We start from the raw sequence: 18,315 nt of genomic DNA on the forward strand, positions 1-18,315 counted from the left end.
GAAACTCCGTCTCAAAAAAAAAAAAAAAAAAAAAAAAATATTAGGCAAGCGTGGTGGCATAGGCTTGTAGTCCCAGCTGCTCAGAAGGTGGAGGCAAGAGGATAGCTTGAGCTGCTATCCTCAGAAGTTGGAGGCTGCAACCCCTACTCTTAAAAAAATAAAAGTAAAAAGTAGATTAAAAAAAGGAAACAAAAGGAAAGGAGGCACAAGTCCCACGCATGCATTTTAGAAAGACATTGTGTAAGCCGGGAATGCATTCAGGGGAGAGATGTGGAGCAGCCCATTGCCAGTAAGAAAAATTGCTGCCTGGGCCACTCTGAATGTAATTCATGACTGGAACATGAAGCAGGGACTGCAGCAGTGATATAATAAGATACAAATAGGGCCGACAGGGATGGAACATAATTACAGAGACACTCAATCTGCTGGTAGCATTTACCGAAGAATAAGTTGCATACACGAGAATTTGCATACAAATGAGATACTGAAAGCACAGGAACAGGATAGTGATAAGTCCTCATACATGGTATTAAAGCATGTCAGGAGGCAAAAAAAAAAAAAAAATCATTAAGTTGATACCATGTAGGGTTGACTATATTACATCACCAAAATAAATTTTAAATGGCTTACTGAGCTTTAAACAGGTACATGACTTTCAATTCACAATGTTAGCCAGTATTTGGTGTGTGTGTGTCTCATTTTTATTGGTTGGTCTTATGTATTTGAAATATTATTTTAGGAAATAATGTTTTAAAATAAATACCAAATTTTCATAAACATTATTTTTAATTCTCTTGTGATAGGCTGCATACAATTCCTAGGCAAGACTTTTTAAGAATAATTTCTTCAAATACTTCTTTACCATTGATACAAACTTTGTTTACACAAATAGGTCAGAAAAATGTAAACTTTTACAAATAACCATTCAAAATGTTACAACAGTTACAATTATGTTTAAAGAATTTAATAGTCTTTCTTTACTTTTCTTGAAAAATGCATTGTTGAAATAAATTGTGGGCCAGGCACAGTGGCTCACTCCTGTAATCCCAGCACTTCGGGTGGCCAAGGCTGGAGGATCACTTGAGCCAAGGAGTTTGAGGCCAGCCTGGGCAACCTGGTGAGATTTTTATCTCTACAAAAAGCTAAAAAAATTGCCAGGTGTGGTGGTGCACGCCTGTATTTCCAGCTACTTGGGAGGCTGTGGTGAGAGGATCCCTTGAGGCTAGGAGGTTGAGGCAGCAGTAAGCTGTGATTGGGCCAATGTACTCCAGCCTGAATGACAGAGTGGAGACCCTGCATTTGAAAAAAAAAAAAAAAAAAGAAAGATATTGTGAACTGCGAATGGATTTTGTAATGAACTAAGCTACATATCAATGTTTTAAAATAGTACTTGGGAGGCTAAGTTGAAAGAATTGCTTGAACCCAGGAGGCAGAGGTTGCAGTGAGCCAACATCACACCACTGTACTCCAGTCTGGGTGACAGAGCGAGACTCTTTCTCAAAAAGAAAAAAAATAGTAATAAAGCCCTTATTTGTAGTTTGTGCACACATTGCTAGGAGTATTGCTCTGCTCCTAGCAAATTTTTGGAAAGAAATGTCCAAAGTATATAATGACAAGAGTTTTAGGGCTGAGACCTGGACGTGCTCCTGCTCACTCTCCCTGATGCCCAGCCTCATCCACGCTATGTGACTTGCTCCTCGGGCACCCCTCAATGAAATTTCCTGCTTCATGAGGTGCCCCTGCAGATCTCTTTGGGTGGTTGTGTAATCAGATGCCCAGGCGGTAGACGCTTCCTGGCCCATGTTCAATTAATGCAGGGCAGTGGAGAGAGCCAGGTGTAGCTCTTGTATTCTGTCTCTGGCATACTGTGGGCCATGTGGTCAGACTCTAGTCAGCTTAGGCTGTCATTAAGGAGTCCCAGAAAAAGCTGCTCAACCTGGAGGTGGCCAACCTGAAGTTGTCAGCAGCCCTGAGCTCTGTAGGTGACCTAAGGGCTCAGGCAATCCTGTGGCACAAGGGTGCTTATTGTTTGGGAAACTGTTCTAAAGAACAGAAGATAAGAGTTGGCTATTATTTTCAAACTCAATATGCCATTGGTTGAAACATCTTTGTTACTGTAGTCCTTCCTTTGGGGGTTGTTAATTACTTTTTGTCTTAAAATTTTTGCTTTCTGCCTTTTAATGCTATGTGTTTGGGCACATGAATGTTCCTGCTAACTTTAGTTTTGGTATTGATTAACCAATTTATAAAATGATTCAATTTCTCATTATAATTGAAATTCATTTTACATTGACTTTGAACTTGTTTGAATAGAAATACCATAAACTCTGCTTCCTTTATGTTAAGCATTTTCCTAAGAGTCTTTATTCTTTAAATTTTAATATTTCTTTATCAATTTGATTAATATGTTAGGAGCCTAGAAGCTTACTTAAAGTTTGTGTTTTACCTGGCATTTGTCCTTTAGAAAAGAATTTTTTCCCATTTACTTTTATTATTTTAGTTTATTTGCCTTTTCTGTTTTTTTAAGACTTCTGTTTGTTGATATTTCTTGCTACTTGTTTTGATATTTCTATTTGAATTATGTATAACTTTCTTTAAAAGGTAGAGATCCCGTTTTAGTTCCATTAGTCTTTTCTTCTTCAAATCTAATCATTCTGAAACTGGTAAAAACCAAGCAACATTTAAGGGTTGAAGCTTAGTAAAATGGATACTATGTTGAACAGAGTCAAAGTAGAACCACTAATGGCACAATAATCCTAGTAATTCTGGTAGGAGCTTTTGTGAGCTGAGTGTTTACCACATGCCTGAAACCTGTGCTGAGTGTTTCAAAGAATGCCTCAGTGACAGTTTCCCAGGCCAAAGTGGTAGCAGGGGATGGAGCTGGAACCTGAACTTCAGGCTGTGTGATTCTGGAGGCCAAATCCCAGCTCAGAAGGGAGGCCCTCAGAAATCTGGGAAGAACAGCCTCTCCCAAGGTGGCCTTCTCTGGCTCCTCCAGGGACGTTCAGAACATCTCATTAGCCAAAGATAACTGGTCCTGGGAAAACACCACTTAAATCCACTTAAAGCAGGACCAAAGTTTGACACTCAATAGAGGAATAATAAGTTTAATTGTGACTATCTTGCAAAATAGAGTGAAAATTATGAAAGTAAGTTTATCTTACATTTATTAAAATGTATGTTATCATTGTAATTATGTATGTGCTAATTCCCAAGAAAGAAAAGGAACAAACTGAATGGTATTTGGGTGGCTTTTGGGTACAACATTCCTGACAGAAGAGCAGGGTAGCTCATCAGGACATCCTTTACTTCACACAGAATGTTACATCACAAGCATAAGGAAAGTGTCTCTTTTATTAAAAAAAAAAATAGATGCAAAGGATTCATATATTTGCCTGATGCCTCTCTTAATCCTTTGGCATTAAAATCACTCTCTGGCCAGACACAGTGGCTCACACTTGTAATCCCAGCATCTTGGGAGGCTGAGACGGGCGAATCATGAGATTTGAGACCAGCCTGGCCAACATGGTGAAACCCTGTCTCTACTTAAAAAAAAAAAAAAATTAGCTGTTCATGGTGGCACATTCCTGTAGTCCCAAGCTACTCTTGAGGCTGAGGCAGGAGAATCATTTGAACCAGAGAGGTGGAGGTTGCAGTTAGCCGAGATTGTGCCATTGCACTCTAGCTTGGGCAACAAGAGTGAAACTCCGTCTCAAAAAAAAAAACTTACTCTCTTTCTTTTGCAATGCCTAAGCATTGGTTTTCCTTTCCATTTATAACTGGAGAAATTGCCAAACTAAACAGATTAATAGTTTTATATGTGATTCATACAATTCTCCAACATCATTTTTATCTCTTCATGAAATCCCACCATCTTTTGCAAGAGGTGTTATTTCACTGCGCAATTGACTTGCATTACCCTTTCATTGTATTCTGTGGCCTTGTGCTACTGTCTGACAATCAAGGTGGGACAAACCATAACAGCCCTGGTCCCTGCAAGATGCAGATGGCATACTCACCCGGACTGCATAACTGAGGGGAGTTTAGTAAAGAAAACTTACAAAATGTTGTTAGGCAGGATTGGGGGAAACAAGCAAAGGATGCTGAAGGATATCTGGGTTAGCATCAGCAGGAATCCATTACTACCCCTCCCCCAACCCACCTGTGACACAAAGAGCTGTAGCCAGAGGGGAGAGCTGCCTCAAAGGAGCTGTGACTTAGGTCACAGTCATTCCTTTAACCCAGCTGAGAGGGAGCTGAGAGGGAGCTGAGAGAGCAATTGCCCTGATTTCACTCTCTTCCTGTCTTCTGGTCTCCTGCCACTGACTCCCAGTGGCCAAGCCCTAACAGATTCCAGAGAATAAAGAAGCCCCTGGATTACACTGATAAAGTTCAGCTTCCCAGGACAAAAAGTTGGGTAGAAAGGGGAAAATTGAGCTGGGTGCAGTCGCTCATGCCTGTAATCCCAGCACTTTGGGAAGCCAATGGGGGTGGATCACCTGAGGTTGGGAGTTCAAGATCAGCCTTGCCAGCATGGTGAAACCCCATCTTTACTAAAAATGCCAGAATTAGCTGGGCGTGGTGGTAGGCAGCTGTAATACCAGGTACCGGGGAGGCTGAGGCAGGAGAATTGCTTGAGCCTGGAAGACAGAGGTTGCAGTGAGCTGAGATCGTGCCATTGCACTCCAGCCCGGGTGACACAGTGAGACTCTGTCTCAAAAAAAACAAAACAAAACAAAACAAAAAAACCCAAAAGGGAGAAATTGGATCAGGAGGGACAAACAAAAATACCTCTTATACTGACTTAAAACATGTGTATTTTGTGACTCAGCAGACTGACATTAAGTGGGAACAAACTTTATAGGTGGTCAGTTGGTTATGGACCTTCTCATTTTATAAGATTCCCTTGCTGTATTACCTCATAACTATGGTGATTTGGATAATAACTACTAGGCAAATGTAATCTCCTGTAGTTTCCCTTCTAGGGAGAAGATTTATCTTCTACTGAGAAGAGAGTAGAAACAGAACAAGGGGTAAATTGGACTTCTGTGTGTAGGGGCATATTTTTGTATACATACACACATACAGAAAAGTGTCATCTATGTTGCATGAGTGAATTTACTGAGTTAGCCAGGAATGATGGGCATTTTGGTCACTAGAAATGCTTTCTGTCATTTTAAAGCGACAAGACATATTTAAAATATAAGATTTTAAGCCTTAACCACCAGTTTTATAATATAACCTGATTTACAAGATTTAATGAGCAAAATGAAAGTTTCAGAAAGGAATTAAGTTGAAAATCACTCCCTGTTGTATCACACTTTCAATGGCTTAAGAAAAAAGTTAACTTCTGATTCCTTCTGTAAGTCTCTCAGAAGATATGAAATGAATGTCATCTAGAATAATGATCAAAATCTACTTGGTTCTATACCTTCAGGGTAATTTCCCTCTTTTTGAACATCCCACTGGCCAGTATGGGACAAATAATGACAAAGGAAGCACAGCGCATCATCCTGATAAAAAGCTTAGTACAGGAAAAGCACTGGTTTATAGCGGGTGTTTTTCACTTATTTTCAAGATGCTATCTTCTTAGTACCCACCCAAATAAGAAACAGACCACACAGTATTGTAAAGGATTCTTTTAAATGTATCACCCCTCCAACATACAGTCACGGGACCCTCTGGGAGGCTGACCATGACCCACAGCTCAAAGCCCTCATGCATCCTCAGCCTTTCATCTCTGGAGTCTCCTTGCCTCCTCTGGTTGTTCTCTGGGACCCAGGTCCTCGCATGTCTGCACTAGTTCAAGCCAAAAAGTTGTATCTTGGGTTGCTCCAGAAGTGGACTCTGAGACAAAGATTCCAGGGTAAATAGCTTCTTTGGGAGGTCACAGAAATACCAGTAGGAGAGCTGGGGAGAGAGACAGGGAAAAGAAAGCAGCCCAGAGTGGGTACTATCAAGCACTGTGCCCAACTGGAGCTTAACCTCCTGGGGAAATGTCCTGCGAACAAGTGTAGAACACATAGCTCAGCTCAGGGTTGGAGGGCTGGAGTATTTATATTGAGTATTTCAACCAACTCTTATCAGTTGAAGGCTGCTTGCTATAGGCATTAATTAATTCTCTGCACTTCGAGTCTGCCATAAAGAAAGGCAAAGTGGCCTTTCTTTTCTTTCTTCTTTTTTTTTTATGTCTCTATTATTAAACACAATTAAGGCATACCCATTTTTAGACTGCATTCTACCCCAGGCAATAAAGCAACACCCCTGTTCTCTCTCCCTCTTCCTCTTCCTCTTTCTTCCTCTCCTTCATTCTTTTTTTTTTTTTTTTTTTTTCTTTTTTTTATTAATTTCTCATTATTTCTCTCTTTAAAAAAAAAAAAAAAAAAACAACCCAGAGTCCTCCTCACTCATGGCCATGAATTATTTTTTAACCTGCATATTAGAAATAAAGGCAGGACCATTCAGTCTCCCACACCCTTGTCCTTTAGCACAGAGGTTGAAGAAAAAAAAAAAAAAGAAAGGCAAAGTGGGATTTGGAGGCCAGTGATAACTCTCAGTCAAAGAAGTTCAGGTAGTGGCAGTTGGAAGACAGACTGGCAACTGTAGGGTAGATCCGGAGAGCTAGGGGATCAGGCAGACCTCCACAGCATCTGCTCCGCCGTGGCTCTCTCTAGACACGCTCTCTTCCTGTCACCACCAACTCAGGGGAGCTATTTTCTTGTCTTGGAGTGGGGAGAACCCTACCCTGTCTACTCCACTTTTCTCAAACATTTTGTGAAGTTCTTAAATTCTCTAAGTTCTTTGAAAGAACTGAGTTTAGGGTTGGGCGTGGTGGCTTACGCCAGTAATCCCAGCACTTTGGGAGGCCAAGGCAGGCAGATTACCTAAGGTCAGGACTTCAAGACCAGCCTGTCCAACATGGTGAAACCCCATCTCTACTAAAAATACAAAAATTAGCCAGGTATGATGGTGCTTGCCTATAATCCTAGCTACTTGGTTGGCTGAGGCAGAAGAATCCCTTGAACCTGGGAGGCAGAGGTTGCAGTGAGCTGAGCTAGCACTATTGCACTCCAGCCTGAGCTACAAGAGTGAAACGTCAACTCCAAAAAAAAAAAAAAGTTTTGGAAACACCAAAGCCAGAAATTTAACAGGTGCCTTTGTCTATTCTACCATATCATCACAGAAGAAAATATACACAGAGCAAACTGTCTGTACAAATGGATGAAAAACAAAAGGTGGAAATAATAGGAGGTTTATCTCAGAACTTTATCTTTTCCTAGAATCCACTGTTGCTACCACCAACATGACCATTAGTTATTTTACCACTGTGAGCACATCAGAAAACATTATTATGAAAACACTTGTGAATACTAGTCTTAGCAAGTGTGAACCACTGTGGTCAAAAAAATAATATCCAATCTTTGACATTAGGAGCTTATAATCCACACTTGATTTTATTAAAATCCATCAGAGTATTTCTCTTCAAGCTATGATGGAATGACTTGTAGTAGACTAATGCTTCAGCTGAAAACAAGCAGAAAAGCTAGAGAAAACACAAGATAAGCTTGTGTGAAGGCATTGGAGAAATGCTGGGATAGACCCCAGGACTTTAGGACCCAAACTCCTAGAGAAAGGAAAGTTCATTGAGGAGAACTCAGTTATTTTTATTCTACTCATCCTCTTAGGACAATTGCTGATTCCTGATCCAAAGACAGTAAGATTCAACTGCGCAAAAAAAAAAAAAAAAAAAAAAAAAAAGGCTGGGTGCGGTGGCTCACGCCTGTAATCCCAGCACTTTGGGAGGCCGAGGCGGGAGGATCGTGAGGTCAAGAGATCGAGACCATCCTGGTCACCATGGTGAAACCCCATCTCTACTAAAACTACAAAAAATTAGCTGAGGGCGCGTGCCTGTAATCCCAGCTACTCAGGAGGCTGAGGCAGGAGAATTGCCTGAACCCAGGAGGCGGAGGTTGCGGTGAGCCGAGATCGCGCCATTGCACTCCAGCCTGGGTAACAAGAGTGAAACTCTGTCTCAAAAAAAAAAAAAGGGGATGCTAAGAATCAGATAAGTCTGAAGAACTTTTAATAATCTCAAATAGGAGTGGAAGGCAAACAGGAGCTTAGGGTTGCCAAGGCAGTCAAGACTTGAAGGGCTGAGCATTCAAAGGGAAGTGAAGTTCAGAAAAGTGGGCCTGACTTCCGAAACAAGCGTTGCGTTTCTCAGGAGAAACTCCTAAGGAGGATTCCCGGAGTGACGATGGCTACCTACAGCCTGGCGAACAAGCGACTATGCGCCCTGGAAGACATCGAAAGGAAATCGCCGCCATCCTTCACATCCTTTAGAATGCAGGTACAGTGATCCTAGAATTGCCCAAGGAAAAAAACCAACCAGCAGCTTCTAGACCAGCAGGCGGCGGCCTTCACCGCTTCAGTGCCGCACGTGGAGGCGGAGCTGTCGGCTCAGATCCGCTACCTCACCCAGGTGGCCACGGGGCAGCCCCATGAGGTCTCCAGCTACTCTTCAAGGAAGGACTGTCAGACGGCTCTGAAGCGAGTGGACTATGCCGGCCTCAAGCTCAGTGATGTGGCTTGAACCTGTGAGCAGATGCTGGAGAACTAGGCAGGGAGGTGGACCCAGAGCTCAGAGGGAGACCATTGCCTGCGCCATGGGACAGAACCTGGGAACATGTACGATGGGGAGCATGGGCACCCACATGCCCTGCTGCTCAAAGTACACTTGGGGAGGCCAAGGCCAGAGGATCATGTGACGTAGGGAGTTTGAGACTAGCCTGGCCAACTTCGTGAAACTCCGTCAAAGACAAAGGGGCAAATGGTGGGCATGGAAAAACTGAAGCCCGAGCCTGCCCACAGCTATGCCCTGGCCTCTCCAGCAGGGTGCTCCTGCCCTGTACTCCACCAACACCCTGACAGGCTCAGACAGAGATGGAAACTCACACATCCAACCCACTTCCTCAAACACTTTATGCTCCTGCCCCAGGCTTTGCGCAGACTTGACCTGATGAAGATACATTCTTCTTCACTGGGAGAGACAAAATAAGAACTAGAATTTTAATAATAAAAGCAACAACAATAAAAAAAAAAAGTGGGCCTGACATGCCACACTAATTTCTGCATTGAGACATTTGCTGATTCTTAATTTTTGCAATGCAAAAGCCTCAGAAATCTCTGACAAAACAGCTGGAAAATAAAACAGAGGTTTTAGTGGCCTTACATAGCTGGGGAGACAAAAATTGGAGTCTAGTCTCTCCAAGCTCTAGTAAACACTCAAGATCTCTGCTTAGAGCCCAGGGTATATACAAAAATGTAGGTTTGAATGAGAGGTAGATTCAGACTTACAAAGACTGCAACATAGTTTTGAACCAGGGATTTACGTAAACTGCTTGTATTTGAGCTACCTGGCAGAGAATAGGATTAAATTTCTCTGAAGAAAGATAAATCCTCCTTAGTCTTTTCAATTTTTGTGTATAATATTTGCCATTTAATTAAAGTATCAGGTATGTATGACACAAAGTTAATAGAAATAGGCAATAAAAATAGACCCAAAGTGATCAAGATATTTCAGTTATTAGACACAGGAGATATTCATATATTCTTTTTTTTGAAAGATGACAAGTTAAAGGATTTCAACAGAAAACTCTAATATACTAAACTATTGTGAAAATTTTAGAAATTAAAAATACAACTAAAATTAAGACCTAATAAATGCAGCACATGGAAAACAGCTAAGGAGAAAATTGGTATATTTGAAAGTCAGTAGAAAATTTACACATTGACACAAGGATTAAAAAAAGAATAGAAAATATTTTTAAAATGTTAATAACATGGCTGGGCGCGGTGGCTCAAGCCTGTAATCCCAGCACTTTGGGAGGCCGAGGTGGGTGGATCACGAGGTCAAGAGATCGAGACCATCCTGGTCAACATGGTGAAACCCCATCTCTACTAAAAGTACAAAAAATTAGCTGGGCATGGTGGCGCGTGCCTGTAATCCCAGCTACTCAGGAGGCTGAGGCAGGAGAATTGCCTGAACCCAGGAGGCAGAGGTTGCGGTGAGCCGAGATCGCGCCATTGCACTCCAGCCTGGGTAACATGAGTGAAACCCCGTCTCAAAAAAAAAAAAAAAAAAGTTAATAACATATGGATTAGAATGAAAAAGTCTAAAAATATGACCTAGAACTTCAGGAGGAGATAGATTGATTGGGATATAGAAATGATATTTACAAAGATAATATCTGAGAGTTTTCCAGAACTGATGAAAGACATGATACCACCGCTGTAAGGATCATTCTTATCCTAAAACACTATAAACAAAGATGGAAAAAAAACCATATACCTAGATACATTATAGTAAAATGAAGAATCTTAAAGACAAAAAGAAAATCTTAAAAGCAGAAGAAAAAAAAAAAAAGACACAGCTGCACTTTTAAATGAGCAACAAACAATAAGGCTAACAGCTGACTTCCCAACAGAAACTTCAGAAACCTGCAGACAATGGAAAGATATCTTTAGGTATTGAAAAGAAATACTTGCCAAACTAGAAATTTATATTCAATCAAATAGACATTCTTTAAAAATTAAGAAAAACTAAAAGCACTTTTGAACCAACACAGAATTTCTCACCATGGGTACCCACACAAGAAACACCAAATTAGGCTTTTAAGGCAAGGGAAATAATCCCAGACTGAAGTACAAAAATGAATGGAGAATAAAGGAGAGACACACATGTACAAGTGAATAATACATTAAGAAGAAGAACAACAACAACATATGTAACTTAAAATGTGTGTACATTTAAAGTTCATGACAATCATATCACAAAAAGCAGAAAAGGAATAGAGTTAAAAGTCCTAGCCTGAGAACTGGTAAGAGAACTAATTTGTATTGAACCTTAAAAAGTCAAAAGCACAGGTAGTAGTCTCTAGGGTAGCCATTTAAAAAATAGTAAAAAAAAATAAAGCATATACATAAAAATTATAGAATAATAACATTTTTTAGTTATGTAAAATAAGTTTTTTTAAAAAGGCTAGATAAAAGGTATATGTAACAGGGAGAACGGCAGCTACCCAAACAAATTACTGATTACCCTAAAACACTATTAAGACCAAATGATCTATTTAAAATACAAAGACTTAGGCTAGATGAAAAAAAATAAAACCCCAAACCCAATTATATATGGCTAACAAGAGGCACATCTTAAAATAATGACAAAATAGGAAGATTGAAAATGAAAGGATGAAGTAAACTGTGTCTTGCAAACACTAAGGAGAAGAAAGCTAATATACCTTTACTAACCTATCAACCGCTAGTCAACTGACAAGGTAGACTTTAAGGCAAGAAACATCACCAGAGATAAGGAGAGGCTTTCTTAATAATAAAAGGTTCAATCTTCAAGAAGCATATGAAAATTATAAATTTGTATTTACTTAAATTACATGGTTACAAACTATATAAAGCAAAACTGAACTAAAATAAACCAATCTACAATCTTACTGGGACATTTTAACTGAATTTCTAATGAACTCACAAAACAAGGTAATAAAAAAAATTTAGTAAGAACATAAATGACTTGCACAACATGAGTAAGATAGTTGACCTGATATATAGAAAACTGCATCCCAAAATGCAGCATTTTCACATCTACATGGTATATTTACCTAACTTGAACACATTGTGGTCCATAACACAAGCAGTGAAATCATTCAGATCATCTCATCTAAAAGTGAAATTATGCCATAAATCAGTAACAAAATATAACTGCAAATTTCCAAATGCTTTGAAATTAAGTCATACATTTCTAAACAAATCATGGATCAAAGAAGAAATCAGAATGAAAATTAGAAAATATTTTGAAATAAGTCATAAGAGGCTCTGTTTTCAACAATGTTGGAGGAGCGTGTGTTAGATTAACTTACTGACAAATAAAAATTGTAAACTCTGGGCAAAATACTAACAATCACTGAACAACAGCAGCAATGAAACCAAATGACTATTTATAAATTATTCATGTCATAATAAAAGTGCTTAAAACCATTAAAAGAAAAAGATTATAAAAGCTTCAGACAAAAAAGACAAATTATGACAGAGGAAGACACCAGCATATCTCTTGGTGGAAACAATGCCAATTAGAAGACAGTAGAGAAAAGTATTTAAGGTACTGAAAGAAAAAAAATCTGTCAACAAAATCTTAACTCAGCAAAAATGAAGACATTTTCAAGCATACAAAAGCTGGAAGAATTTGTCACAATCAAACTTGCACTTCAATAAATGTAAAATGAGATTCTTCAAGCTGAAGGAAAATGATACAAGATGGAAAACTATCTACGCAATGGAATAAGGAGCACCACTAATGGTTAAGTATGTGGGTAAACATAAAGCTTCTTCTTACTATTTGAATTTCTGCAAAAGATAATTTCTGGGTAAAAGAAAAATAATAACAGTGTATTTTGAGGTTTATAATATGCAGTAATCCCCTCCTTATCCATGGGTGATGTGTCAAGACCCCCAGGGATTGCCCGAAACCACAGACAGTACTGAATCCTAAATATACTGTAAACAAATTCCTTCTTCCTTCATTGCAATTTCATGGATAGAAGATACATTCTTACTGTAGGCTTTAGCAGCCTCAGCATGCCATTGTTTCTTTCCTGATTGCCAATAACTTTCACCTCTTCACTTAAAGGAAGCACTTTGCAGCTTCCTTGCCATATCTGAGTTGCCATCATCACCATTCTTGTGGTTTGGGGGCATTATTAAATTAAATAAGAGTGACCTGAACACAAGCACTGTGACTCCATGACAGTCAAGCTGATAACCAAGACATCTACTAAGTGACTAATGGCTGGGTAGCACATACAGCATGGATACACTGGACAAAGAGATGATTTATGTCCTGGGTGGGACAGAGCAGGTTGGTGTGAGATTTCATCATGCTACTCAAAAGACCATACAATTTAAAATATATAAACCATTTATTTCTGGAATTTTTCATTTAACATTTTTGGACCATGGCTGACTGTGGGTCATTGAAACTGCAGAAAGCAAAACTACAAAGTGGGGACTACTGCATACAGAAGAAAAAGGCATGACAGCAATAGCACAGAGCACAAAGGCCAGGAGGGGAGAAATGGGTATAATCTATTGCAATGTTATTAAACTATATGTAAAGTGCTTTATTTTACCATTTGAAGATAGATTATGATAAGTAAAATTTGTATATCATAAATCCTAAAGTGACCATTAAAATAACAAAGCAATTACAACTAATAATCAACAAAAAGATAAAATTAAATCACAAAGTACTCTCAATCCAAAAGGAGGCAGAAAAAGAAGGAAAGAGAACATACAATAGGAAAATAAATAAAAAATAAATAGCAAGATGATGGAGTGAAATCCAATTGTATCAAAAATAACATTAAATGATCTACTACCTCAATTTAGAGGCACAGATTATCAGATAGGCACACAAATAGGTTAAAAGTAAAATAACAGGAAAAGAGATACCACAGTAACACCAATCAAAAGAAAGCTTGAATGGATATATTAGTATTCCAAGGACAAAGAGGGTCATCTATAATAATAGAAAGAGATCAATTCATCAAGAAAACATACAATTCTAACATTTATATATCTAAAACAGATCTTCAAAATATATGAACCAAAAATTGGAGGAACTGTGAGGAGAAATAGAGACATGCACAATTATAATAGATTTCACCATCTATGTCTCCATGATTGAGAGAACAAGTATACAGAGAATCAGTGGAGAGAGAAGATGATCAATCCTACCAACGTACCTGAAATAACTGACACTTATGGAACATTCTACCCCATAACAGCAGAATGTACATTTATTTCAAGTGCACACAGAAATAGATCAAAACAGACCACATTTTGGGCCATAAAACTATTTTCAATAATTTAGAAAGGGATCAAGTCATACAAAGTGTTGTTCTCTACAATGACATTAAATCAGAAATACATTACAAAAATCCATAGAAAATCCTCAGATATTTTAACACTAGATAACAGACTTCTAAATAATGTGGATCTCAGAAAAACAATCAAAAAGGAAGTTAGAAAGTATTTTGCACTGAATGAAAATGAAAATACAACCTATCAAAATCTGTGAGATGCAGCTAAAGTTATATTTAAAAGGAAATTTATAGCACTAAATGCCTATTCTAGAAAAGAAAAAAATTTCAAATCAAAGAACAAACATTAAGAAGCTAAAATAAGAGGAGCTAATGAAACCTAAAGTAAGAAGTAAGAAAGAAAATGATAAAGATCAAATCAGAAATTCACACAATAGAAAACAAAAAATAGAGAAATATCAATGAAACAAAGATCTGGTTCTTTAACAAAACTGATGAACATCTAGTCAAACGGCCTTCCTGTGATTTCTGCTGAACATTAGTTTCCAGGTTACTGTCTTCTATTGTACAGTATGTGTGTTACATACGTTGCTTTTTTTCTCACTCTATTGCCCCCATTCGTGTCCATATTATCAACATTTTTATTAAAGTAGCTTAACTAGCTTATTTTACAGCTGGGAAACTTCCATTGACACAATCCACTGATGTTATTCAAATTTCACAAGTTTTACCAGTCCTCGTGTGTGTGTGTGTGTGTGTGTGTGTGTGTGTGTTTAGTTCTTTACAGTTTTAACGTGTGAATTTCTGTGACCACTGTCATAAGCTAAATACAGAATAGTTCAGTTGCAAAGAGCCCTCATACTGCCCTCACATATTGATAGCCACCTCCTTTTTACTGCTGTCTCCTGCTTCATCTCCAATCCTTGGCATCAACTACTTTCTTTTGCTCCGTAATTTTATCATTTTAATAAAGTTGTACAAACAGAATTAGACAAGGGTCGGATTTTCTCACTCGGCATAATTTTCTGGAGACCCATCCAAGTTGTTGCACAGAATAATAGTGAACCATTATTACTGCTTCATTCCTATTTATTGTTCCATAGAATACTATGGAATAGATGAACCAGTTTGTTTAAACCTAACCTGTTGGAAGACACTTGGGTTCTTTCCATTTTTTGACTATTACTAATAAAGCTGCTGCAAACATTTCTGTACAGATTTTTGTGTAGACGTAAGTTTCCATTTCTCTGGGATCAATGCCCAAGCATGCAACTGCTGGGCTGTAAGGCAGTGATACATTTAGTTCTATAAGAAACTGCCAAACTACCATATACAAGGAAATTAACACAAAATGGATCATACACTTACATTTAAACCTAAAACTATTCATTTCTGGAGAGAAACAAAGATATTAATGAACTTAGGTTAGATATCATATTATATACAATATTAAAATCAGGATACACACCAAAAAACTGATAAATTGTACATCATCAAAGTTAAAAAGTTTCATTTTTCAAAATATATTTTTGAGACAATGAAAAGTGAACCACAGACTGGGAAAAAAGATTTGCAAGTCCCATTTCTGATTAATGACCTGGATCTGGAATATATAAAGAACTCCTAAAACTTAGTAATAAGAAAACAAACAGCCCAATATAAAATGGGCAAAGATTTAAACTGACACTTCACCAAATATACAGATGCCAAGTAAGTGCATGGAAGATGCACAATCCTATTAATATGAGAAATGCAAATTAAAACTACCATGAGATATCACTACACATAGATTAGAATGTCTAAGATTAAAATGTCCAAACGTACCAAGTGTTGGAGAGGATGTGAAGCAACTGTGATTCTCATACATTGCTGGTGGGAATGTAAATGGCACAACTATTTTGAAAAACAGTTTGGCAGATTGTTAGAAAGTTAAACACATACCTACCATATGGCCTAGCCATTCTACTCCTAGATAGACTAGACAAGAAAAGAAAGCGTATGTCCACGCCAAGATTGTATGCAAATCTTTTCAGTAGCCTTATTTATAATGGCCCCAAATGGGAAACTAACACACATCAAGAGGTGATTAGTTAAGTGAATTGCAGTGTGTCCATACAATGGAAGTATCGCTCAGCTCAAAAAAAAAAAGAAGAAGAAGAAGAATTATCGATACATAGCACAATGCAAATGAATCTCAAAATAGTTATGCTGAGTGAAAGAAGACTGACAAAAAGAATAGACTTATGATTTCACTTCTATTAAATTTAAAGAAAATGCAAAGTGCCGTCAAGCTGAGGGATGAGGCGTGGGAGTCACTAAATGATCTTTGAATCAGGTGCCGTGGCTATAGTCACCACCTTTGCTTTGGTTTACTTTGTGGCGTTCTCCAATATTTTGAAGGCTTAAAACAGTGAGAATGTTGGCTCTATTCATACTTATTTTTCCATGAAGGAATGATAGACCATATCTCTCAAATTCTAGATTATGGTCTTCCAAGGTTGTTTTAAAAAGAAAAAATATTATATGTAGCTCTATTTTTTTTTTTTTTTTTTTAGATGGAGTCTTTCTGTGTCACCCAGGCTGAAGTTGAGTGGCATGATCTTGGCTCACTGAAACCTCTGCCTCCTGGGTTCATGCGATTCTTCTGCCTCAGCCTCCTGAGTAGCTGGAATTACAGGCACGTACCACCACGTCCAGCTAAATTTTGTGTTTTTCAGTAGAGATGGGGTTTCACTATGTTGGCCAGGCTGATCTCGAACCCCTGACCTCAAGTGATCCACCTACCTCGGCCTCCCAAAGTGCTAGGATTACAGGCATGAGCCACTGCGCCTAGCCTGAATCTCATTACTTCTGTTTACTATTATACTGTATACTATGACCAGTACAAGAAGGTTAGAAAAAAATTACAAGAATTGACAGGAAATAATAAAATTGTTATTCTTCCCAGCAGCATGATTGTTTATGTAAGAAAGATTCCACAAACACTTAGAATTAATAACAAATTTAGTGAGAACACTGAAAACAGAGTCAACATACAGCAATCAATTGTATTTCTACATAAAAAAACAACCACAAAATAAAAATTTAACAAGATACCATTTAAAAGAACATCAGCAAACATCATATAACTAGGAATAAACTTAATGAAAGTTGCGTAATTCTTTTGCACTGAAAATTACAAGATAGTATATAGAGAAATTAAAGGAGACCTAAATAAATGGAGGATATAACATATTTATTTTTTATCCTATAAAAATCTCATTTCTCCTCAAATTGATCTATTGATTCAGTAAGTTTATATGGGAATGCAAAGGGCCAAGAAGAGTCAAGACAATCTTGAAGAATAAGAAGAAAGATGAAGACCTCATCTAACCAGAGAGTAATTCCAATTCCGTATTTATTTATTTATTTATTTATTTATTTTTGAGGCAGGGTCTCACTCTATCACCTAGGCTGGAGTGCAGTGGCATGATCATGGCTTACTGCAACCTCCACCTCCCAGGCTCAAGTGATCCTCCTGCCTGAACCTCCCAAGTAGCTGGGACCGCAGGCATCCATCCCTGCTCCTAGGCAATTTTTGTATTCTTACTAGAGATGGGGTTTTGCCATGTTGCCCAGGCTGGTCTTGAACTCCTGGCATCAAGTGATCTGCCCGCCTTGGTCTCCTAAAGTGCTGGGATTACAGGCATGAGTCACTGTACCCAGCCATAACCACAGAGTAATTTCTGTGGAAACAGTAGACAGTCCAGAAACAGACCAGCATGTACATTGTCACTGATTTATGACAAGGGTGACATTGAAATACAATAGGGACATTTTTTCCAAAGGCAGCACTGGGCCAACAAGGGACAAAAATCTTGACATCTATATGACACCACACAAAGATACCAATTCCAGGTGAATTGTAAATCTACCTGTGAAGGGTAAACAATAAAATTTCTAGAAGAAAACATTGGAGAATATCTTTGTGACACAGGGTTAGGCAAATGTTTATTAAATAGGATACAAAAAGCACTGACTATAAAAGAAAATTGATAAATTAGACTACATTAAAATTAAAAATTTCTGTTCCTCAAAAGAACAGAATGCTAGGGAGTTAAGGTGCATATTACTGAATAGACCAAAGTATTTGCAATTCATATAACAGGGAATTTGATAAAGAAATGGTACCAATAAATGAAAAAAATACAGACAAATCTTCTACAAAACATGTAAGCAACTATATCACAAGGGGAAGACAGATGTCCAATGTTTATATGAAAGCGTTTTGCATCATGAGGCATCAGATGAATACAAACCAAAAATCACAAGGAGATACTACTACATGTACATCAAAATGATTAAAAGAAAAAAAAACAGACAATACCAAGTGTTGGCAAGGATGTGGAATAATTGGAACTCCCAATCACTATTGATGAGTGTGTAA

At 38.1% G+C, this 18,315-nt stretch overlaps 1 pseudogene across 1 annotated transcript; it reads left to right on the forward strand.

Moving 5' to 3' along the window:
* Positions 1 to 8,257: 8,257 nt before the first annotated feature.
* LOC116534701 lies at positions 8,258 to 9,103 on the forward strand (annotated as a pseudogene). Its single transcript, XR_004261833.1, has one exon. The product of XR_004261833.1 is annotated as a mediator of RNA polymerase II transcription subunit 11 pseudogene (transcript).
* The last annotated feature ends 9,212 nt before the right edge of the window (positions 9,104 to 18,315 follow it).

The sequence above is a fragment of the Sapajus apella genome, unplaced genomic scaffold, assembly GCF_009761245.1.
Source record: "Sapajus apella isolate SASKATOON/1434 unplaced genomic scaffold, GSC_monkey_1.0 scaffold89, whole genome shotgun sequence".
Classification (NCBI taxonomy): domain Eukaryota; kingdom Metazoa; phylum Chordata; class Mammalia; order Primates; family Cebidae; genus Sapajus; species Sapajus apella.